The sequence below is a fragment of the Dasypus novemcinctus genome, chromosome 14 (assembly GCF_030445035.2).
Source record: "Dasypus novemcinctus isolate mDasNov1 chromosome 14, mDasNov1.1.hap2, whole genome shotgun sequence".
NCBI classification, from domain to species: domain Eukaryota; kingdom Metazoa; phylum Chordata; class Mammalia; order Cingulata; family Dasypodidae; genus Dasypus; species Dasypus novemcinctus.
In genome coordinates this window covers 104,739,123-104,762,511 of record NC_080686.1, presented here as the reverse complement: position 1 = coordinate 104,762,511, position 23,389 = coordinate 104,739,123, and the positions used below count along the sequence as shown (strand labels likewise).

General features: G+C 52.9%; 1 protein-coding gene across 2 annotated transcripts in view; it reads left to right on the top strand.

Moving 5' to 3' along the window:
* Window positions 1-23,389, top strand: part of SLC45A4 (solute carrier family 45 member 4) — a 105,204-nt gene that overhangs the window by 19,991 nt on the left and 61,824 nt on the right. Inside the window, exon 1 of one of the 2 annotated variants that reach the window (XM_004453486.4) lies at window positions 15,439-15,514. The exons of the other annotated variant lie outside the window; for it this stretch is intronic. The gene's annotated coding sequence lies outside the window, so the exon portion shown is untranslated. Of the gene's footprint in view, window positions 1-15,438; window positions 15,515-23,389 lie in introns of those variants that run through there. 2 annotated transcript variants of the gene reach the window in all.

Genomic DNA, 23,389 nt, shown 5'->3' with positions numbered 1-23,389 from the left:
TCCGGGTGCAGTTAGTTCTTGAGAAGTTCACTGTCCTCATATAATTGAATTTCAGAGTGAAAGCCAAGTACGTACTTTGAATCCCGTTACTTCAGCTTAATACGTACTATTAAGGTAGATAGAAAACCGCCATCTCTGACTTTCACTTGTGGTTTTTAGGAGTGAAACGGTGTTGCTTAGAAGCCGGGGCGTGAGACGTGGCCTCTGCTGTCACCTTCCAGACGCCTGTCCCCGATTACGCAGCGCTGCAGCCCAGGAGCAGCGTGGAGTGGGTTTCCCCCTCCACTTGCGCTGGAGCGTGTCTTGGCTTCTTCTGTGCCTTCAAGCTGCAGTTCTGCTGCTGCAGGGAAATCTGTGAAGCCCGAAGCTGGCCCGCCACGGTGCCGTTTTTCTGTTGTGAGGCCTCTGGGACTGTCCTGAGGTGTAGGAAGAGGTGGGACTGGTGGCGACACCCAGGATTCTGGAGGAGTTGGGGCGTTCTAGGTGCCGCGTCAAGAACGGCCTAGTACCTCGTGCCTCATGCCTGCTCCTCACCCGGGTGGGAAGCTGGAGGCAGGAGCTTCCGGGCTGGGAAGCTCTCCGCCCACGCCTTCTCTGCAGCACCCATTCCCCCCAGGCTGCTCCAGGGCTACTCCCGGACTGCCCGCTTGCCACCTCCCACGCCCCACAGGCTTTCCTGCTCTCAGCGCTGGGCTGCCCTGTGCCCTGCTGTGCTGTGAGCTTGCCCCGTCCCCATCGCAGGCGCTCAGAAGGGTGCAGGCAGGCCCTGCCTTCCCCGGCAGCCGGAAACTGCCTGGCACCCGTGCCGCAGGCTGTCGAGTGAGCGCACTGCTCTCTCCTGCCAAGGCCAAAGCGGAGAGCCCTCTGTGCCTGCACTGCCCTGGGCTCCTGGGCAGGCCTCGCCGAGCCTGTATGTCTGGGCCCAGCACGCTTTGGTCCTGGCCCCCACTCCGCTGGCCCATGGCGCCCCTCTGTGGGAGACCCCCCCCCTCCCCTTGCCTTCTTAACAGAGCGGTGGCCGCTCTGGTACCCACAGTGCCCACCGCACTGCACACCCCAGGCTGAGGCTGGAAAGGACCTGCGAGCACTTCTTGGGGTGGACAGCCCTTCCGGGGGCAGTGCTGGCAAATGGCTGTGCAGGCCGGACACTGCCTGCTCCTCTCACCCCACCCCGCCCCCTCTCCCACCCCTGCCCTGCCCTCCCTCTCCCTCTCCCCCACCCTGCCCTGCTTGGTCGGGGGCAGCTTAGCACATGATCCAGGGGAGGAGAAAGCCCTGCTCTCCGGACGCTCCGTCCTGGCCGCCACACACTTCCTTAGTTGAGACACACATTGCTTGTTCGCAGTGTCAGGGCAGCCACACACAAAATGAGGTCAGAAATCGGGTGGTGGTTGAGGTTTTCGTGTGCTTTACATCTTCATTGAAATGAAAGGTGAGCTACACTTCATTTCTGATCATTCATTACACTTCTGACCAAAATTTTGTTTCTAAAAACAAAATGGTTTGTCCCTTTACGTGACAACTCTGGGTAGAAATCTTCCCCAAGCCAGTGATCTCCTCGTTATTAGATTACTCTTTCATTCTTTGGAGCCATTGAAACAAAAACCGAGCCTTCCTCTGGACTTGACGACTGTGACGCCACCGCTCCTTCCGTGAGAGCTGCCGCGGCGCTGCAGGCCTGGCGGAAGGTGGAGGCGGGCTGCCCGCGGGAGGGCACGGCCTGGGGGCCTCCGGGCGCTCTCGAGCTCTTAGGCGTTGGAGAGTCCCCCGGAGGCCGTTTCCTGCAGCCACGTGGGGAAGCAGGGAGCCACCTTGAGCTTCAGGTGCATTTCACATTACCTCTTGCAGGGCCAAAAGAATGTTCAGGGCCCCGCTTTGTTTCTGAAGAAAATGGTAAAGGAGAAAGTGGCGTGGCCTGGAAAGGAGGGTTTTAGGAGTGGAAGTCCTCAAGTCAGGCGCCCCTGGCTGTGCCGCCACCCCTCCCGAGCCTGGCTTTCCTCACCGCGAGGTGGGGGCTCACCAGCCCCAGCCCTGGGCACCTGGCACGGCAGAGCCCTGCCCTCAGCCTGGCTGCCCCAGAGGGCCGCCTGGTGTCCGTCTGGCTTTGTCCTGGTGAGCTGGCTTCCAGTTCGCAAGGCCTGTGTCCGCTGAGGCGCAGGCTGTTGTTTAACTCACAGGCTCCCCACGGCTGACGGTGAGGGACGTGGCACCTGGAGCCAGCCACCGACAGGGGCTGGCAGACTCTGCTTGCAGCTGGGCCGCACACCAGGGGGTCGGGGACAGGCGGAGTGCGCGTACAGGACGTGCAGGGCGAGGGGTCGCAGTGCAGCGTGCCCCGCCCCGATGGGCCTCCGCGAGTCCTGGGCCGGCCCGCTCGTGGTCACCCAGGCAACTCCCATATGTTTCTAGAAATTAGTTTTAAATCACATTTAAGCTGTGTTGCTCCTTTGTTGTCTTTCATCCCAGCAATTACCTTAAAATCCTTTCTTGTAATTAAGTCCATTTCCCCAGTCCTTTCTCTTTGCTGGGGTGGCTTATTTGCTGAGTGCCTGGCACTGGTTAGTCCTGGGGACAGATGGTGAGAGTCACAGCCCTGCCCTCAGGGCTGCTCCATCAGCGTGGGGAGGCGGAGGGCACCGGGAGAGCCCCAGAGGGGCACCGGCAGGTAGCCAGGAGGCGGAGGGCACCGGGAGAGCCCCAGAGGGGCACCGGCAGGCGCGGGGAGGCAGAGGCAGCAGTTGTAGGGTGTGGGCATGCCCCCGGACCTGGCTGATGGGTGGTGAGGCGGGCTCCACGTCCAGCCTGGAGCCTTGGCAGAGCTGAAGGCAGGAACTGAGAGCAGGGCGCCTCGAGAAGCCAGGTGGGAAGCTGGCGTCGCAGCTGTCCTTGTGCGCGGCCCTGTGGCGATTCTCTGGGCTGCTGGCTGAGGCTAAGTGCCTTGCACCCTGGGAAGGGGCCCTGGAAGGAGCCACGGTGGGGAGGGGGAGGAAAGGGGCTGGGAGCTGCCTCGGGACCTCCAGCTGCAGCTGCTGCTGCGTTTTCCTTCCTAAACTGCTGCATTGGCAGTTTTCACTTCTCATGTAGGCAAGTCCCAAGCTAATATTTATCCTACAAAGTATCTTAAAAATGCTGGAGTGCAGAGCATGGCGGAGGACTTTATTAATCTTTGAAAGAGCGTTATTGTTAGTGATAAACTGAGGCACAGTTTACAATAACCAGATTGTGTTTGAACTTGCAACCTTTGGTTCAACAGTTAGCTTTTGTGAACAGATGGAATTGTTTGGCTGTTCTTTAAAGACTTCTTTATCTGCCTGGTTTCTGTTTGTTGCTGGCGAGCCTTTGGCTGGGGGTGGGACCTGCTCTGGAGCTGCTGCAGGAGGGTATGCGCAGGTGTGGCTCCCTTGACGCCTGGCAGGCTTTTCAGGAATGCGGCTTTTGGCCCCGGGAGCCCCAGTTTTATGTGAACTGTCACTTTAAAGCTGGAGGTGTGTTCTTGCAGAGAGAAAGCGGGGCCTCCCCAGGCTGCCTTCAGAACCCTAAAGGCCCGCGGAAAAGGGGCTGTTTTGGGGGGAAATAACAAAGACATGGGATAGATGTTAGTTACGTGTGGTCCGGGAGATTGCAGGTCTAAAGAAAAATAAGTTAATCCTTTAAAAACAAAACAAAATGTGCACAGACCCTTCCCAAGTGCTTTACAGGGAAGCACTCCTTTCGGGGCCCCCGGAACCTGGCAGCCGTCCTTGGCTTCCGAGCAGGTCGGCAGGGGTGCGGCAGAGCCGCCGGGCGCAGCCGTGGGAGAGACTCTGGGGCGCACACACTTCCTCGCCTGTCTTTGCGCAGGCTCCTTGTTAAGCTGGTGGTGGGGGCAGGGGTGGGGGCAGGAGGGGCGCTGTCCCCTAGCGGGCAGCAGCACAGGCCAGGCTGCAGCATGTGCTACGGGAGACTTGCCGGGACACGGTGCCCGAGTGGGCAGTGAGGGTTGGCAGGGAGGCCGCGAGCCAGGCCACCCGGGCCCCCTGGGGCTCGGCTCTGCCTGGAGGCTGGGGGAGGAAAGTGAGGCGGTGAGGTGGGCTGGCCTTGTGGAGGCTGAGAGGGCCCAGGAGGGCTGCCCTGGAGGTGGACCGCACCCCAGGTAGTACAGTGCTGGGGGAGCCGAGCCTCGGGGAGCGAGGGTGCTCACGGACCCCCAGGGCGGTGCTGGGGCGTGCGCACGGGGGCTCTGCTCTGGGAGCCGGGGACTTCCTCTCCCTACGGCTGACTTGCACTTCCTTGCTGCCTTGCTGCTCTCCGCTCTGCTGACTCAGGCCCTCGCCCCGCGCTGGGGCGCAGCGAGTCCTCTGGGAAGGCCCAGCGTCCAGAGCCGAGCACTGCTGCCCGGGGCCTGGCCTTCCGCACTGCCCCACACTGTGGCTGCACAGGCGCCCACGTCCACGGCCGTGTCCTCATGGCCACACAGGGCCGCATGGGCGCCCACTGTCCACAGCTGTCTCCTCGTGGCTGCGTGGGCACCCACTGTCCACGGCCATCTCCGCGTGGCCGCATGGGCACCCACTGTCCACGGCCGTGTACTCATGGCTTCAGAATCTTGGTGTAAAACGTGGGGTTTGCTGACTTGTTGGGGGCGTGCACTGAGCTCCTGCAGGGGAGAGTAACGCTTTCTAGGTCATTTTCTAGGTAGGCCTCTGATATCACATTCATTTCTTTATTTTGTCGTTGCTGTTCAGGTTATACCCTTTATTTCTTGTTCTTTTTAAGCTTCTTAGTATAGTGAATGTCTATAAATCTTAATTTGTGAAAAGTTCTGATACTGCATGTGAAACGAGAGTTTTAATATAACAATCTCTAGATAAAGGCTATTCCTTCTGTTTTTCAAATTGATAAACATTTCCTTCAGAACAGACTGAGAGATAATAACATTTTACGACTCACTGAAAACGTTCACGTGTGCAGAACTCAGTGACCAGATATTCAGTGGGGTGTCAGTTTTTGGGTAGAGGGTCGGTGTTGGAATGTTGGACTTCTCCCCGATGTTAACCTGCTAATAACGAAGAGGAGTGTGGCTGGGAGCTCCTGAGCGCTCGGATGCTGCCGGGGGTTCTCCCGTGGGACTTTGCTGATGGCCACTGACCTCGGGCATCCCTAGATGTCACACTCCTAGATTTTATTGACCGAGGCACAGGAGTATGTCAGCAGCCAGCGCACCCGGACGTGCAGATGCTCAGCGGCCGTGCCCAGGGACCTGGCTCCCTCGCCTTCAGGACGCTAGCCCCCAGCCTCCTGGGATCCTCTCCACGCCCTTCTGACGGGGACAGGGGAGAGCACTGAGCTGCACAGGCGTGTCTCTCATGACACTTGTTGCTGATAACATTTATTAATGTATTTTAATTTTTAAAAAATTTATTTCCGCCCCCCATTGTCTGCTCTCTGTGTCCATTTGCTGCGTGTGCTTGTATTCTTGTCAGTGGCACCGGGAATCTGTGTCTCTCTTTGTTGCATCATCTTGCTGCATCAGCTCTCCGTGTGTGCGGCGCCACTCCTGGGCAGGCTCCGCTTTTTTCGTGTGCGGCGGCTCTCCTTACGGGGCACACTCCTTGCGTATGGGGCTCCCCTACACGGGGGACACCCCTGCGTGGCACGGCACTCCTTGTGTGCATCAGCACTGTGTGTGGGCCAGCTCCACACGGGTCAGGAGGCCGCCCGGGGTTTGAGCCCTGGACGTCCCATGTGGTAGGTGGGTGCTCTGTCCATTGAGCCAAATCAGCTTCCCAGCATTTATTTTTAGTGCTTCAAAAAAAATCTGTCCTAACCTGTACACTCCCGTGGTGAGTGCTGTACAGATGTTTCACACCTGCTCCCAGGTGAGTGCTATACAGACGTTTCACACCTGTTCACAGGTGTCTGCAGTACTCACGTGTTGGCACTGGCATTGCTGGACGGCCAGGCCCCCAGGTGCTGGAGACAGCTGGAGAGAGGTGTCACCCTGAGAGGGCGTCTCACAGCCGTGGCTTTAAGCACGCTGGCCGGGTGAAACCTAAACCACTGAATCCCACCCATTTCTGGAACCAGGACTCGGAGGCTGTGCCGTCATTTCAGGATTACGTCAAGCACGTGCGGCGTGCTTGTGTATTGGAGGTCTCTGTTATGCCCCAACGTGTTTGGCTTCATTATTTTTCTAGGTTTTAATGACTCTTGTTTTTTCTTTAACACTTTTATCCCATTTAATACTAACAAGGCAAGGAAATAGAAGCACAGAGAAGTTCAGTCACTTATTCAGTGACTATCTGTTAACTGCTATGTGCCAGAAAGTGTCCTGAGAACTGGGGATAGAAGAGTAAACAAAACAAGGTTCCAGCCTTCTTGAAATTTAACTAACCGGCCACAGACCATTCAGTTACAAAGTGGCAGCGTCAGGACTGGAACTGAGCAGTGCAGAGCTGGGGGTGGCATTTGCAGAGGAAGGTCACTTGATGATGAAGTTGCATTAGGGTCCAGAAAATCACATAAGCCCTCCGCCGCCGCAAAGGTGAAAGACTCCACCGCTGCGAAGGTGAAGGACGGGCACCAGAGGCGCGTCCGGCAGCGCGCAGTGCACGTGGGACCCTGCGCACGCCCCTGCGGGGAACCTCAAGGCCGGGTCCACGACAGACACGCGGGAGGCTCAGGGGAGAGGCCTCGGCCCGGGCGAGGAGCATGGTCCTGCTGAAGCTTTTCACTGTTCCCGTTAACGAGGAATAAAACAAAGTTCAGGCCCCATGGTTTGTAAACAAAAATGTAACTGGTTCTACACAGCAACTTTAAAATCCCATCTAGATCTATTCCACCTTTTATTTAGCTAAGTATACTTTTTTGTTTGCTTTTTGTAGTTAATTATTTTTCTATCAATATTACAAATCACTCCATTAACACACGACAGTACCTGCGATAGTAATACACCTCTGTGGCCAGGGTCCCCCCCCCCTTACCGTGCACCCCTGCCTCTGGAGGGCTTTGATGGCTACCGCTGCAGGCTGAGAGGGACGGCGACAGCCCGGGGCAGAGAAGTGTCTTGCTTGTGGCTGAAGGTGCGCCCTGCTTCGGGGATGGGGCTGGCCCATGGTCCTGGTTTTGGTAGTTGTCCAGGGCAGACCCCAAGAACTGGAGAGTGGGGTGGACGGCACGCCTGCCGGGTCCAGGGCTGTGCCGGCGGGGACAAGCCATAGCTGCCAGTCTCTTGCTTCTCTGTAAAGTTCTGCTGCTGCCGCTTTTTTTTCCCCTGAAGGTGAAGCTATGACCTTCAGCTGGCCGTGTGCACTTGGAGACACTCCTCACAGTAAAACAGTGTAACTGACAAGGAAGTGTGTTGTTTTGTGACACGAAACCTTGTTCTGAGAATTAAAAAATACAGTATTCCCACGTGCCCACCCTTCTGTTGGCACTTCGCACTGGTGGGTACCTTTGTTACAGGTGATGCAAGAGTGTTAAAATATAGTTCTTATTTTGCTGTAGGTGTATTTTTTCCCATATACCACCGAATTTTTAACACCTTGTGTTAGTGACGTACTTTTGTCCTAGACCCTGAAAGAGCGTTCTTATGTTTGTGCTGTTAACCAGTCGTTGTCCACCACAGGGTCCACTGTGTTGTGCTGTCCCGTGTTTTATCCTCTAGCTTTCCTTCTAATAACATACGCAGCCCAGAACTTCCACTTTCCACCGTGTTCACACACTTAGTTCTAAAGACTCTTAAGCTGTAGTTTCATGACTTTTGTCTGGTGCTTAGCAGTAGGTTTTAACATACAGGGAAAAATCAGTTGACATTCTTTGAATTTATATTCTGATCTGTAGCTACAAAATCATACTTACATTGCCAATAATTATTTTACTTGACTCTGTACCAGTGCAAATGGCGCAAATGAGGTGGATTCTGATTAAGCCGCTGGTCTCCAGAGTGGAGGAGGACACTCCTGCATGCCTGTCGGTGATCTTAGGAGGCGTGCGTGTCCCCACAGGCCCTGGTGTCCCCCTACTTCAGGACGGCACACGGCGCAGCTGGGCCGGGCTGGGAGCCGGCCCCTTCGGGGTCACAGGGCCTGGGGGTCCCGGCCTCCTCACCAGCTCGGGCTCTGGGGCCCTTTCTGTGGTCTTGGTGCCTTCTTCTGGCTCACGGCAGGGAATCTGATCCTGCAGGGAGGCGCTGGGCCCGGGGGACGTCGGCACCCACGCATCGGTGTGTCGGAAGGGCGCCGTTGACGTTCTCAGCTAAGAAACCTGAGCGGGACGTGGCCTTGGGAGCCTGGCGCCGGCTGGGCCCCTGGCCGGCAGGGTGGCTGGACATCGCTCAGGGAAGGACTCGAGCTTCTTGGGGCCCCATGCACCTGTTTCAGACTGGTGCCGGCGCCTCGGTCGTGTTGTCTCTTCCAGCCTGGAGAGAACAGAGCTCCCTTCTTGACAGGCGCAGCTTCTGTAGTTGACGCTGACCCAGGAGTATGCCCTGGTGCAGTGCGTTGTGGGAGAACCAGCTCTGAAGCCAGTGGCAGAGGGAGTAGGGATGGGACTGCGCTCAGGCTTCAGTGTGGCGAGGAGATGCACGCACACATGCACACGCGCACACACGCTAAGGGTGGAATCAGGCAGGGGGGATCGGGGCTGCAGGGGCGAAGGCCGTGCTCTTGAATGAGCAGCTCTAGGAGGCTCCGGGCCAGGTCCGCTGCCAGGGTGCAGTCGGAATGCCTCGCCGCCACGGGCCGGAGTGCTGGGGAGGAGCCTGCAGTTCTCCATGCCACGTCGGGGGCAGAATGTGAGTGTAATCTGTACTTGATTTTTTTTTTAAGATTTTATTTCTCTCCCCCCACCCCCTGTTCCCACCCATTATCTGCTCTCTGTGTCTGTTTGCTGTGTGTTCTTCTGTGTCTGCTTGTATTCTCATTAGGCGGCTCCAGGAACCGATCCTGGGACCTTCCAGAGTGGGAGAAAGGCGATTACTCTCTTGCACCACCTCAACTCCCTAGTCTGCTATGTCTTCTTATTTTCTCTCCTCTGTGTCTCTTGTGTCACCTGCTGTGCCAGCCAGCACGCCTGCGCGGGGCGGCATTCCCGTGTGGGCCCGCAGCCCATGTGGGCCAGCTTGCCCTCACCAGGAGGCCCTGGGCATTGAACCCTGGACCTCCTCCGTGGTAGACGGGAGCCCATTTGGTTGAGCCACATCTGTTTCCCTGTACTTGATTTATAACCTGCTTTTTGCACTTAATATTTGGTAAGTATGTTTCCATGTCAACAAATACTGCTCTGCAGCAGAATTTTGTTTATGGATAGGCCATACTTCATATAACCCAATTTTTGGACACTTTAAGGTTTCTTAGTGGTGCAGTTAGCAACCTTATAGTGTTATCTTCTTAAGAAGAGTTCCAAAAAGTGAAGGTGTAGCATCAAAGGACATCTACACTTTAAACCTTTTGATGCATGTGGACCAGGCCTCCGGCTTTTGAGAAGTCATCTTCAGTGGTGTCAGGACTGTGATAATTAATTCCATAGGTGATAGTAATACCTAAAAACCCCAGCGATCCATATTCCAGTTCTCGGTAGCTGACATTTCCACGGAGCAGAAGGACCACTCATTTGCTACCAAAGTGGAATTCCTATCCCAGGCAAAAACCGCCCCTGCCCCGGGTAAGGGGTCCCGGGCCTGTGGAGGTTGAGGGGGTTCCCTGTGGGCTCTGGTCTGGTGTTTGCAGTTGGAGGCTGCCTGCTCCCTGTTTCCCTTCTGTGACCCTTCCCCTCGCCTCTGTCCCCTGCCCGCGGCCCTCCCGACGGGGCCCTCCTGGCTTAGGAGGTGGCTGGTCGGAGCACACCTGGCCCCGAGGGGGAGCCCGGCGCCCCGGCCCAGCCCCCAGGACCTCCTTCTCCTCGTGTGGAACCCCATCATACAAGGGGCCCGTGCGAAAGCAGAAGGGGCTCCCCAGGGCTTGGGGACACCACAGCACAGCGGCCCTTTAAAAAGAGAGAGGCTCGTGTGGTGTTCCGGTGCTTGCAGCCGTGATTTAAATAACTCCTTGCTGTACTTCCAGGGTTTACTTTAGTGGCGCTGCCTTCTTACCTTCTTTCTTGTTTTCAGAGAAAATAAATCAGGATCACGAAACAGCCTTGATTTGATATTGCCTGTGGCTTTAGTTACATCGTGGCAGTCTGTAGTGGTTCTCCTTGATTTTGACCCTGTCTGTGAGGGAATTTTTTTTTTTGGTTCTACGATCTTTTTTTTAAATTTTAAATGTTAACATTCAAAAAATATATGAGGTTCCCCTATACCCCCCACCCCCCTCACCCCACTCCTCCCACATCAACAACCTCCCTTATCAGTGTGGCACAGTCATCGCATTGGGCGAATACACTCTGGAGCACTGCTGCACCACATGGACAGTGGTTTTACCATTTGGTTGTCACAGGTGTCACGCACCTTGCAACTTGGCTTTCTCGTCTCCATAGTGCAGAGGGCAGATTCTGAGGCTCTTTGCACTTGGGCTGGCTCCTGGATAAAGTAATTTGGGGTTCAAAGAAGCACTAATTCAGCCTAGAACTTTTCAGTGCTGCTTATTTGGCATAATAAATTGATCCTAAAGTCTGAGTTTTCCTGAACTTAGCCGGATTCCAGGACCTGTGCAGCTTAAAAGCTTGCTGTTGTTTCCATGGTAGCAAGTGCTTCATTCTGACTCAAGTGGCTTAAACTAACAAATCAGTGCTAGGAACATTTACAAGAAGGGGAGGGAAAATCCCTCACTGCCTTTTAATTAAAAACAAACTGCTCAGCTGACTGTATAAATCAAGGAAAACTATGTAAAGGTCAGAGGTAAAAATTAAGGGAGGAGGGCTCTCTCTGTTTCAGCAGAAGCTAAATATTGCAGAAAATGTTTTCTTTTTTCCTTTTTTAGTTTGTCCTTGTTTCAGTATAATTTCCCCCTTTATTGTGCTTCTGCTAGTTGCTTTCTAAGTGGGATGTTAAGTTTTGTTTATATTTAGTTAGTTCGTTTTAGTAGAAGATGAAGAGGGATTCTGTTAAAAGGGATGTTTCATTTCAAACCGTGATACCTAGTCCCCTAGTATTTTAGGAAGTAGAATAATTGATACTGCGATTTAATCAAATATTAATAGAAAATACCGTCATTTAAACCATTGTTCAAGTTGGCCTATTTCACTCAAAATCCACCCCTCTCTTTACTTTTAATCCAGTGTTGTGCTCTTCGTCTACCAGGGGCCGTGTCGTGGTGGGAGAGGAAAGGCTTTGGGGTCCCCTGGGTGGTGTGGAGGGAGTAGACGGGGCCTGGGGTCGAGGCTGGCTGCGTGCAGCAGGGGTGTTGGGGCAGCCCCTCAGAAGGTGCCATCGGAGGGTCCCGAGGCGGAGCAGGGGTTGCCGGGACGTGGGCGGGAGTGGCGGGGGGCACGACAGGCCAGGTGCCAGGCCGTGGGAGGGACTTTGGCGTGCGGGGGGCGCCGGTGGGGGCCCCCAGGCAGGCGCGCTGACTTGCTGTTGGAGGGCTCTGGCTCTGGTCTCGAGACAGCACGCAGAGGCCAGGGCCAGGGGCCGGAGTCGGAGGCCTCGACGGCGGCTGGATTTGCCTGGAGTGGGCCCAGCAGGGCTCGCCGGCAGCAGGCCCCGAGTGCAGCTGACGGAACAACCACACGCTAGCTCGACCTGGTGTTTTTCCTCTTCCAGATTTTGGCCTCAACACATTTAATTTTAGGGGCTATCCCGACCACTTCCGTAGCTTTTCTAATTACGAGCCTGAAATGAATTTCTCTCTAATTAGAAGATGTCAAGGAGGGAGCCCGCATTTCCTTTCGGCACGTCATCTGATGACATGTAGACTTTTCTGTTTTGGAGAGGCGCCTGGGCCCTACTGCTCAGCCCTGGGTTTGCGCATGGGTGCACCCGTTGTGCGTTTGTGCTGGAGGAGGTGTGAGGACAGGGGGTGCTGGTGGCTGGGAACTCCCTCCCGGGAGCCGTTGGGGCCTAGAGACCAGAGTGTGCCGGGCGAGTCCTGAGCTTGCCGCCAGCTCCCCCCACCCCAGGCGGCTCAGGAGGAAGGGGCCGGCAGGTTCCCGCTCAATTAACCCGCGGCGAGGAGCCCCGCCCCGGGGGTCCCGGGAGGCCCCCGCAACCCAGCCAGCTCCCGAAGCCTTCCTTCAAGAAGCAGGGCTCCCAGGGTCGGGCGTGCCCACCGAGGAAATCCAGGACCCCGTGCTCTGCTGCCGCGTGGCGGAGGCCGACTTCCCGTTGTTACTTTCCATCGGGCTCAAAGGTGCCCTTCCGGGGGAGCTGGTGGCCCGTCGGGCCTGCGGCATCCGCAGGGCAGGGTGGTGGCAGGTGTTTCCATCAGGTAACAGGAGCCGTGCACGCCTTCCTCGGGGCAGCCCCGCGGCTCTGGTTCTCTTCCTCTCTTTCCGCAGTCACGCCAAAGATGCCTTCATTTGTTCGTCTTTCGGTGGGTTTGGGTCCCTGCCTGAGTCACGTCCTGCCAGCCGTCGGGGTCACCCTGTTGGGAGGGGCCGACACAAGCCACGCATCATCCAGAGAACGGGAGGTGCCAGAGGGCCACAGGCGGGCGGGGCATCCAGGGGCGGCCGGGAAGCCCTGCCACCCCGGGAAGGGCCTTCGGGGTCTTGAGGGTGGAGAGGGGCAGTGCAGGAAGAGGTGAAGGCGCTCGCCCCAGGGGCGCGCTAGTCCAGCTCCTCCAAGGAGACAGGAGCAGCGGGAGGCACGCGTGATGTAGTACAGGGCGCTCGGGGACCCGGCTCCACGGCCGTGGGCACGGGCGAGGCCGATTCCGTCGGGCGGCCGCGGGTCGCACCGCCAGGAAGGTTTCCCGGTGCCCGGCGAGGCTGCTGGCCGCGGGCGAGAAGGGCATCACCCTGACTGCGGGCCTCGGGCCTCCCCGTGCGCCTGCGCGAGGAGCCTCTGGCTGCTGCGGGCGGGCTCCGGTGTCGAGGTGGATGGAGCCAGCGAGGGGTGCAGTCATGGGGACTTCAGGCTGCCACGTACCCTCACGGTAACCAGCAGGCCAGGGCTTGCCGGACTGACCAGCTGGACACGGTAACCGGCCGAGTTGACACGTGAATGTCACCCTCACGCTTGTCCGGCTGGTCTGGGGTACGTCTGCCAGGCTGCGTAGGCATCCGGTGCAGGTCGCCGTACCAAGGGCGCGACCGGTGGTGGTGGTCTGGCGGTGAGACCCGCAGGGCTGCCCCCTCACTTGGGCCGCACGTATGAGCCTTGACACTGAAACGTTTCACCCTCTGAGAGAACAGGTCACGCGCTGAGAGCCACTGGACTTGCCCTCTACTGTATTAAAGTATGTTGATTCCTGGAAAATTAAATGTAGGTGTGAAATTAGATCGTGAGCGCTTGTGATTCATCTTCAGGGTGTGGTGACTTTTCCCCAAAGGGATTACGTAGTCCTCAAGGGGGGTGTGTGTGCACGCGTGCACCAGTTTTAGGGCAGAGGAATTTTTAAAATGTCACCTCTCTCTCAGCATTGACACACTGGCTTCTGCTTCCTGTTCAGAAGAGAAGTGGGTTCTTTGAGTGCTGTGATAGGCTTAGTTTGCCAGGGCTGCTATAAAAATTACCACACGCTGGTGGCTGAAGCTACAGGTGTTTTTGTCTCTCGGCTTTGGAGGCTGGAAGTCCAAGTCAGGTGTGAGCTGGTCGCGCTTTCTCTGAGGCCATAGTGACCCGGGGGTGGCTTGTCGGCCCTGCGCAGCGCAGACCCTGCCCTGTCACGTGACATTCCTCACCACTGTGCCCAAGTGTCCTCTGCTGATAAGGACTGCGGCACGGTGGCGTAGGTGCTGCAGCGCGGCCTCGCTGTAGCGGCAGAGGTCCTGTCACAGGGTTCACACCCCAGGACCAGCGTGAGGAGGTGAGCCTGTCTGTGGGGGGAGGCCCTCGAGTTGATCACAGCAATGACTGCCTGCTTCCCCCCACCCCGGTGGCCCCCTCGTCTGCTCGCTTGCTGTCTGCTTGCTTGCTGTCTGCTCGCTTGCTGTCTGCTCGCTTGCTGTCTGCTCGCTTGCTGTCTGCTCGCTTGCTGTCTGCTCGCTTGCTGTCTGCTCGTTGTCTTTGTTTTTTCTTTAGGAGACACCAGGGAACTGAACCCGGGACCTCCCGTGTGGGAGGCAGTGCTCCACTGCTCGCGCCACACCTGCTTCCCTGCCTTGCTTTTTGGAAGTGCTGAAAGGGAGGGTTAGCTTGGCCCTCGGGGTCAGTGCTGTGTGGGTTCCTTCCTTTTAAGATCACCTGTGCTCCTGCACTGGCTCGGTGCTAGGCGCCCCAAGGGGCATTGTGGCTTGCTGCCCTTGGGGCGGAGGGGGTGGGCTGCCGTGGCCGATGGCCGTGGCCGCCTCCTGGAAGCGCCTTCTGCATTCACCCTAGGGAGCCAGTATGGGGTAAAGGCAGGAGCCACAGCCGACAGGGGATCCCCGGATCGAGGCCCAAAGGGAACGAGAAGGTCAGGCCCACTCCCCGAATCTTGAAAACCGGGTTTGAAGTTCCTTAGGTGGACAGCGAAGAGAGAAGTGAGGCCGAGGACGTGGAGATGCGCCCGCGTAACTCACAGGCCAGGGCACCCTGGGAGAGAGGGTGGCAGCCGTGCCCGTGTCCTTCGGGGCCTGTGGGGGTCAGCTGCGCAGTGAGCGCGGTGGTCCAGGGCACCTGCGGGGGCAGGCAGCCTGGGCGGGGCAGGCCGGGTGGAGGGGCCCCCGAGGTCTGTGGCATTCGGCCTCTTGGTGTTTGTTGCTGGGCTTCGATGGGTGGCGAAACCCTTGATTAGACGGACTTGTTACGGTGCAGCCCCTTTCCAGATCTCCTTGATCCCAGCCCTCGTACTCAGAGGCTGTTACACACCCGTCCGCGCCTTCCGCAGTCACCCCCTTCGCCACTGCCCACACCAGAGTCGCCCCAAACTCTGATCAAAAGGAGTAAAAGTAACAAGCGATGTAAAATCTGCCCTTCATGTTTTGGTTTTGGAAGTGTCCTTGACTGTCCTGTGACACAGGACACTCCCGCACTAGTGTATTAAAACATTGAAGGCGTGGTTTAGCTTTGGTAATTGATGTCCAGGGTGCCGGTTTGCTGTCCAGGCCAGGACACTGGCGAGTGAAAAGGGGCACTTGTTAATGCTTAGGCCAGGACAGCCCTTTGTAACATGGGCCGTCGTGCACCTGGCTGTGGCTCAGGAGTGTGTTAAGATCCCGTTCCCGGCCCTTCCCAGCTGCTCCGATTCAGTAGATCTGGGGTGGAGCCCAGGAGTCTGCATTTGTAAGCAGGCACCTCCCCCCTCCCATCCCCAGTCTCTTCTAATTCAGACTGATTCGTCGTGATCCACTGTGTTTAGAAGCTGTGTGTTTTGGAGACCCCACAAAGTCACATGCCTCATTTAAATTCAGGCTAATAATTTCCTTTTGTGTTTCATTAGCCCACTTTCCTAGATGTAGGCACATCACTGGGGCAGAAGAAACCGCCTGGGGTTCTGCGGGTAGACTACCTGAGGTAGGTACATGCGCTATCAGATAATCTCAGATGTGAGAAAGTACTGTGCACAGCGTTCCCAATTATCATAACAGTTAAAATGAGCTTATCTTAATTCCTTTCTTGACGGAAGTTTTCTTACTTCATTTTTAAAATTTAAAAATTTAAGGGTGCGACAATTGACTTTTATGTTGAAAATTAACGGGATTTCTTAAATGCTTTTCAGAACATAACCTTATAAGCAAATTTGCTACATTGCTTTTTTTCGTTCTTACCAAGAACACTTTGGGATTTGCTTGATTTGGCTTTAGATCTTTTTATACTTTTAGGCTCAGAGCTGGTATTCTTTGTTTCGCGCTGCTGTTGGTCTGGTCTCCCTGACATCTGTGTTGTCTCTAGGCTGGTGTTCGTAGCCATCGTCATTGGGGAGAGAGGCACACTGGCCGTAGTTTAGAGGACTGAATTAGGAAAAAGTAAACAAGATCATCTGAGATTGGTAGTTGCCGCCTTTTTTAGAAAAATGCTAGTTGTAGTGGCACTTTTCAGAGTAGGGTACCCCCGTTTGTGCTTGTTTTTAAATGATGGATGTACAAAAGAAATACCTGTTGCAATAAACCCATCACCATAAAACATTAGCTGCATACAAGCAGTGCTTGCAACACTGTGTTAGACTCATGTGCATGTGTGCTTGTGCACAAATGAGTGTGTTTAGGGAACTGAGTTGAACATGATGTAAAAATCTATCGTGAACTCCTTTCTAGACTACTTTCCAGGAATTGTGGATTACTGCATTTTGTATTTGTGTTAATACATTTGTGACTATTAGGTAGAATCCAAAACTTTAACCAAGCTTCATGTTTCTGTCAAATTATTCTTTGGTTGCCATTTGATTAGATTAAGTTTATGGACAAGCTTTTCCACATAGCAAATTGTAGGAAGTCACATGTTTTGGCATCAGTTACCCTTAAATTAGAAACAGGACAATAGAGGAAGTTGTTGATTGGAACAATTGTAGTTTCCCTTGTCTGAGTGCATCTGCAAATCTTAACAAAATTGTTGTTACCAGATGCTCCAAAAGGCTCCAAAGGGGGGAAGTTTTTTTTTTTTTTTTCCTGTGCTGGGAAAAACCTGTCTTAATAGTTCACTGATCTTTTGAGTAGAAGATTCTAGAGTAGTTATAACTAAGTATTAAACTTCTCCATATTTTTAAACAACTCAGAAGGAGGCTCTTAGAAATACGGAATCACTTGTGCATGCAGGAAGGAGCAACACAGTCTTATTGTTTTAGTGTGGTGTCCTGCTTTAGCTTGGGCATTTAACACTGTGCACTTCAGAAGAAAACCTCTCAATGTTTTTAGATACAGAATTAACACTCCAGCATGCATATGAGATGATTTCCTTAGAAGAAGCCTGTCTGCGTGGTGTAAGGTCGTGTCCGTGATGTCGTTTTGCGGGCACAGACCTGGCTTTCCGTGGCGGCTCTCTCGTGTCCAGTTGCCCTCTCCTGCAGAGGGCTGCTCCTCAGGGCGACAGCAGACACCTGGCAGCATGCCCTGCCTGTCGGTCGCCTCGGCCCCTGCCTGCGGTCCCACCCCCTTCCCCAGAGCTGGTCTGCTTGCCTTTTCTTATGGAGCAGCGGGGAAAGTGCCTTAGAGGGGCCAGACAGGGAAGGGCTTTCAAATCCTGTCCAGAGCCTTCTGTGCCTAGAAGAGGCAGAAGCCATGTCCCGGGGGCCCTTGCTCGGGACCCTGGCATGCTGCGGTGCAGCCAGCTCAGCCCGGGGAGGGCCCGGGGGCCCTGCTGAGCCCACAGAAGTGGGCGCTCACCGTCCAGACAGACGCGAGCGTGAGCTCTGAAACACAGCCCACCAGCTTGTTAAAGTGGAGGCCAGACATATTTCAGTAATGGTCAGTAGATTTCGTATTCATTTGGTTAAATTCTTTTGTTCATTGTTGCTCAGACAGGTATAAAATTGAGATACAAAGATCAATAGCCAGGAAGCAGCTGTGGCTCAATCAGTTGGGCCCCCGTCGGCCACATGGGAGGCCCTGGGTTCACGTCCCAGGGCCTCCTTGTGAAGGCAGGCTGGCCTGCATGCCACGGAGAGCCGACTCAGCAAGGTGACGCAACAAAAGGGAGACAAGCAAACATGCGGAAGAACGAGCAGTGAATGGACAGAGAGAGCAGACAGCAAGCAGGCCGCAAGGGGGGGAAGGGAAATTTAAAAAAACATCAATAGTCTACCTTGAATGGGAAGGAACACAAGGGGACTTTCCAAGGTGATGGAAAGTTTTGTGTCTTGATAAGGTTTTTCACGTAAATTACACCTGAGTTAATAATAATGCTTACTAGGGTTTATGTCTGCGATCTAGTCAGCTACATTACATAGGGGAAGAGAAAATCCCAATCACAGTGGCCACAAGAAAAAGTCAAATGATGAGGAATAAATTTAGGCAGAAATGTGAAAAACCTATAGAAGAAATCTTTTTAAATGCTCCAGAAAGACACCAAGGTCGACTAGGACAAAAAGGAAGGTATCTCTTGTTCTTGGATAGGATGAAGCAGCAGCCTGAAGATGTCAGTTCTCCCTAAGTTAGTTTATAAAATTAATGGAATCCCAATATAAATACCAGCAGTTTTTTGTTTTCTTTTTCTGGACCCAAACAGTTTTTAAAAGTTCATTTGCTCATAAAAGTCTTGTAAGTAAATATGTAAGAATAATTAAAAAAAGTCTGGAAAAAGAGCATTGAGAGGGGTCTGGCCTCCTCAGATATTAAAGCATACTAAAGCCAGCCTCTTTCTTCCCTCCCTCCCTCCCTCCCCTTCCTTTCTCTCTTTCCTCTCCTTCCTTCCTCCCTCCCTTCCTCTTTCTCCTCTCTCTCCTCCCTCCCTTCCTTCCCCCTTCTCTTTCCCTTCCCTCCCTCCCTTCCTTATCATTATAAATGTTATTTTTAAAGAAGTTTTAGGTTACAGAAAAGTTACATTAAAAGTATAGGGGAGGAAGCACATATGGCTCAGGCAATTGAGTGCCCACCTCCCACATGGAGGTCCCAGGTTCAGTTCCTGGTGCCTCTTAAAGAAGACAAAGAATAAACAACAAGCAAAAAATGAAAACAAGCAGGGAGCAGATGTGGCTCAAACAGTTCCGCATCCACCTCCTATATAGGAGGTCCCAGATTTGGTTCCCGGTGCCTCCTAAAGAAAAAAACAAACGGACAAACGAGCAGACAACAAGTGCAAACAGATAAGGGAGCCATCTTGGGGGGGTATAGGGAAGGCGCAGGTGTAGCTCAGTGGTTGAGCACCTGCTTCGCATGTATGAGGTTCTAGATTCAATCCCCGGTAGCTCCTAAAAAAAAAAAAAAGCCAAATAATAAAGAGTTACATTTTAAAAGTATAGGGGATTCCCATATGACCCTCACTCACCCACATACACATTTTCCCCTACTATTCACACCTGTTATATTAGTGAGTTATATTTGTTGCGATTGATGAACCAAATTGTTGAAGCATTGCCACTGGTCAAGGACTGTGGTTTATGGTTTGTACTTCGTGCTGTACAGTTTTATGGGCTTTGGCAAATGTGTAATGCCACGTATCCATCACTGCAGTATCATGCAGAACAATCCCAGTGCCCTAAAAGTGCCCTTTGTTCCCCCTGTTCCTCCCTCCCCCTCCCCTCAGAACCTCTGGTAGCCACTATCTTTCTATCAGCATTGCAGGTTCTTCTGTTACCACATGATAATGCCTACAAAAAACAGTAAGTCCACGTTGGGCCACAGTTACTCTCGCCTGCCCACCCTCAGGCTTGCTCACTAGCCGGTCTTGAGGAATTTGAGTGACGTCTGCTCTGGCTGCTTGGGACTGAGAAGGCGCTTCGCTGTTACGGGGCGGATGGAAGGAACTGTTCTTGCTGTTCCTGTTGGTTGTCTTGGGCAGGTCTGAAGAACTGGAGAGTGGGAGTTGGCCACCACTCTGCTGGGATTCAGGGCTCCCACAGCATAGGAACAGTGCGAAGACTGAGGTCTCTGAGACATATTTAACAGGTATAGTGATAAGTACAGTTTCAGACAAAAAGGGTAGAAGAATCATGACTAGGGAATTTATATTGTGTCTGTCTCTGTTATACTGAGGAAATAGATGATCATATAGTCCCAAACAGGGCTCGCTGAAGGGGCGTTGGTTCCATGTGACTGTGTGCCTTGCCTGTAGTGACCGTATGTCCCTAGAGCCCTCAGAAGCACTTGCTTTTGCGGCTTTGTTTTCTGTGGCAGTTCGTGAAAACTGCCTGAGCCCTGCAAAAGCGTAACCTCTGGAATGACCTCCTGGCTTATTTTGAAATCTCTTAGCCATTAAACTTTTTGAAAAAATGTAATGCTTCCCTTTTTTGGTCAAGGTCCACTTCCATATGCATCGTTGAATGGCACTTGGTAATCTCTCGGTGCCGAGGAGGCTCACCCCTGGGAGTCATGTATACTTTGCGGGGGAAGGGGGTGAGTTAATTCGCTGAGTTTGGCTTAGAGAGAGGCCACATTAAGTAACAAGGAGGTTTTCAGGAGGAAACTCTTAGCCATTAAATATAAGTAGGCTAAGTTTCATTTTTACAGAAATAAGGTTCCTAAGTACAAGCATTAAGATTGAGGGCTTGGCATATTGACCTTTTTTTCCTTTTATTAGGTACTGTCTATATGTTCCAGAGAATTTTGCCATTTTTTTGGAGAAAATCCAATAAATTTCCTGGGAGGACTCTCCAGAATGGGCGTTTATATTTTGCTATCTATTGTGTGGGCCTTTATCAAGGAAACCTACTTAATGACAGCATGAATACATTCATATCCCGTAGAGGTGTGCTTTAGGTACACTCTCCCCACATATCGCCCCACTTTCGGTCCTAGACACACCTTTGTTACGGATCCTAAAAAGAACATTCTTACAATTGTGTTCTTAAGCACACTCCTTAGCCTCCCCTGAGTTCACTCAGTTGCACTGTCATGCACTTGTGTGGCTTTCCTTCTTGTATCATGTGGGGCCCAAGCCTTTCCCTTCCAATGCCGTTCACACTCACACTTTAGCACCATTAATTATACTCGTGTCGCTGTGCCACCATCAGCTCCACCCATTGCCATACTGTTATATCAACCTTATTATAAAATCTGCCCAGATTAAACATCAGTTCACTGATCTCCACTGCCCTTCTGTCTCCGGATAGCCTGTCTTCCAGGCTCTTTCTCTCTGAGTCTGCTCTTTATGCTTAGTTCATATCAAGTGAGGTCATACAATGTTTGTCCTGCAGTGACTAGCTTACTTCACTCAACATAAAGGCCTCGGAGTTCATCTGTGTTATTGCATGTGTCAGTCCTTCATTCCTTCCTACTGTTGAATAATAGTCCATCTTTTTTTTTTTTTTTTAAAGATTTATTTTTATTTATTTAATTCCCCTCCCCTCCCCCGGTTGTCTGTTTTCTGTGTCCCTCCGCTGTGTCTTGTTTCCCTGTCCGCCTCTGTTGCCATCAGCGGCACGGGAAGTGTGGGCGGCACCATTCCTCAACAGGCTGCTCCCTCCCTCGCGCTGGGCGGCTCTCCCTATGGGTGCACTCCCTGCGCGTGGGGCTCCCCCACGCGGGGGACACCCCTGCGTGGCACTGCACTCCCCGCGCGCATCAGCACCGCGCATGGGCCAGCTCCACACGGGTCAAGGAGGCCTGGGGCCTGAACCACGGACCTCCCATGTGGTAGACGGACGCCCTAACCACTGGGCCAAAGTCCGTTTCCCCATCTTATGAATATACCACATTTTGTTTATCCATTCGTCTGCTGATGGACGTTTGGATTGCTTCCATCTTTTGGCAATTGTGAATAATTGCCGCTGTGAACAATGGTGTGCATGTATTTGTTCGTGTCCCTTCTTTCGGTTCTTCCGGTACGTACCCAGTAGTGGAAAGGCTGGGTCATGTGCAGGTCCACGTTTAGCTTCCTGAGGCACCGCCGGGCCGTCTCCACAGGGGCTGCACCATTCTGTGTTCCTGCCAGCCGTGAATGCGGGCTCGTTTCTCCACATCTTCCTCAACGCTTGTAGTTTTCTGTTGTTGTTTTTTCAATAGCTGCCAGTCTACTAGGTATAAAATGGTATTTCACTGTAATTTTAATTTGTATATCCCTAATAGCTAGTGATGTTGAGCATCTTTTCATGTGCTTTTTAATCATTTGTATTTCCTCTTTGGAAAAGAGTTCAAATCTGTTGCTTATTTTTAAATGGGTTGTTTGTCCTTCTGTTATTGAGTTGTAGGATTTATGTATGCTAGATATTAGGCTCTTATCGGATAAGTTGGTTCCAAATATTTTCTCTCATTGAGTAGGCTGCCTTTTCACCTTCTTGACAAACTTCTTTGAAGCACAAAAGTTTTTAATTTTGAGGAGGTCCCATTTATCTATTGTTTCTTTGGCTGTAAAGTTTATCAACCATTTCCTTCCACAAGATCTTGTAGATGCTTCCCTATGTTATCTTCTAGGAGCTTTGTGGTCCTGGCTCTTACATTTAGGTCTTTGACCCATCTGGACTTACTTTTTTTTTTTTAAGGAGGTGCTGGGGATTGAACCAGAACCTCCTTGTACGTGAGAAGCAGGTGCTTATAACCATTGAGCTACATGCGCTACCCAGGTTAAATTTTTTTTTTAAGATTTATTTATTTCTCTCTCCCCCACTCCCCCCAGTTGTCTGCTCTCTGTGTCGATTTGCTGTGTGTTCTTCTGTGTCCGCTTGCATTCTTGTCAGGCGGCACCGGAATCTGTGTCTCTTTTTTTGTTGCGTCAGCTATCCATGTGTGCCACTCCACTCCGGGGCGGGCTGTGCTTTTTGCCTGGGTTGGCCCTCCTTGCAGGGCGCTGTTCTTGCATGTGGGGCTCCCCTATGCGGGGGACACCCTCGCGTGGCACAGCACTCCTTGTGTGCAGCAGCACTGGGTGTAGGCAAGCTCACCACACTGGCCAGGAGGCTCTGGGCATCGAACCCTGGACCTCCTGTATGGTAGGCGGATGCTCTGTCAGTTGAGCCACATCTGCTTCCCCCAAGTTAATTTTTTATAGGGTGCACGATAAGGAACTTCTCTCATTCTTTTGGACATGGATATCCAGTTCTCCCAGCACCATTTGTTGAAGAGGCCACTCTGTCCCAGTCGAGTAGGCTTGGCAGCCTTGTCTAATACCAGTTGGCCGTAGATGTACACGTCTGTATCTGAACTTCCTGTTCGGTTCCATTGGATAATATATCTGTCTTTGTGCCAATACTATACAGTTTTAACTACCATAGCTTTGTGACATGCCTTAAAGTCAGGTCGCCTGATTCCTCCAACTTCGTTTTTCTTTTTCAGGCATTTTTGGCTATTTAGGGTCTCTTACCCTTCCAATAAATTTGATAATTTGCCTATAACCCTTTCTACTGAAGTAGAAAGCAGGCATCACAATGGAAAAGAATAGAAACTCGAGAAATAGACCCAAGCACAAATGGAAATTTCACATATAATAAAGTAGAAATCTCAAAGTGCTGGGAATGGACTCTTAAATAAGTAATATTGAGATAAGCCAGTGGGTGGCCATTGGGAAAAAGATAAATGCGACTCCTTACTGCACACCATACCAAGAATAAGCTTCATCAGGGCCAGAGATCTGAAACTGAGCCCCTTGGCTTTCCATCGGATACTAAAGGCAGTCTGAGGGCAGCCCCCACAGCTCGTCAGAGTCCGCCTGACCGGGTCATGAAGCGCTGTCTCTCTGCTTCGATGTGGCTGGATCTACCAGTCCCTTTTCTGTGTACTGTCAGGAACCCATCTTCGGGTCTTGGCTAGAGCTGGTTCTGCTGGCATTTCCCCTTGGCCTCTGACTTCCTTTTCAGTGTGGCCA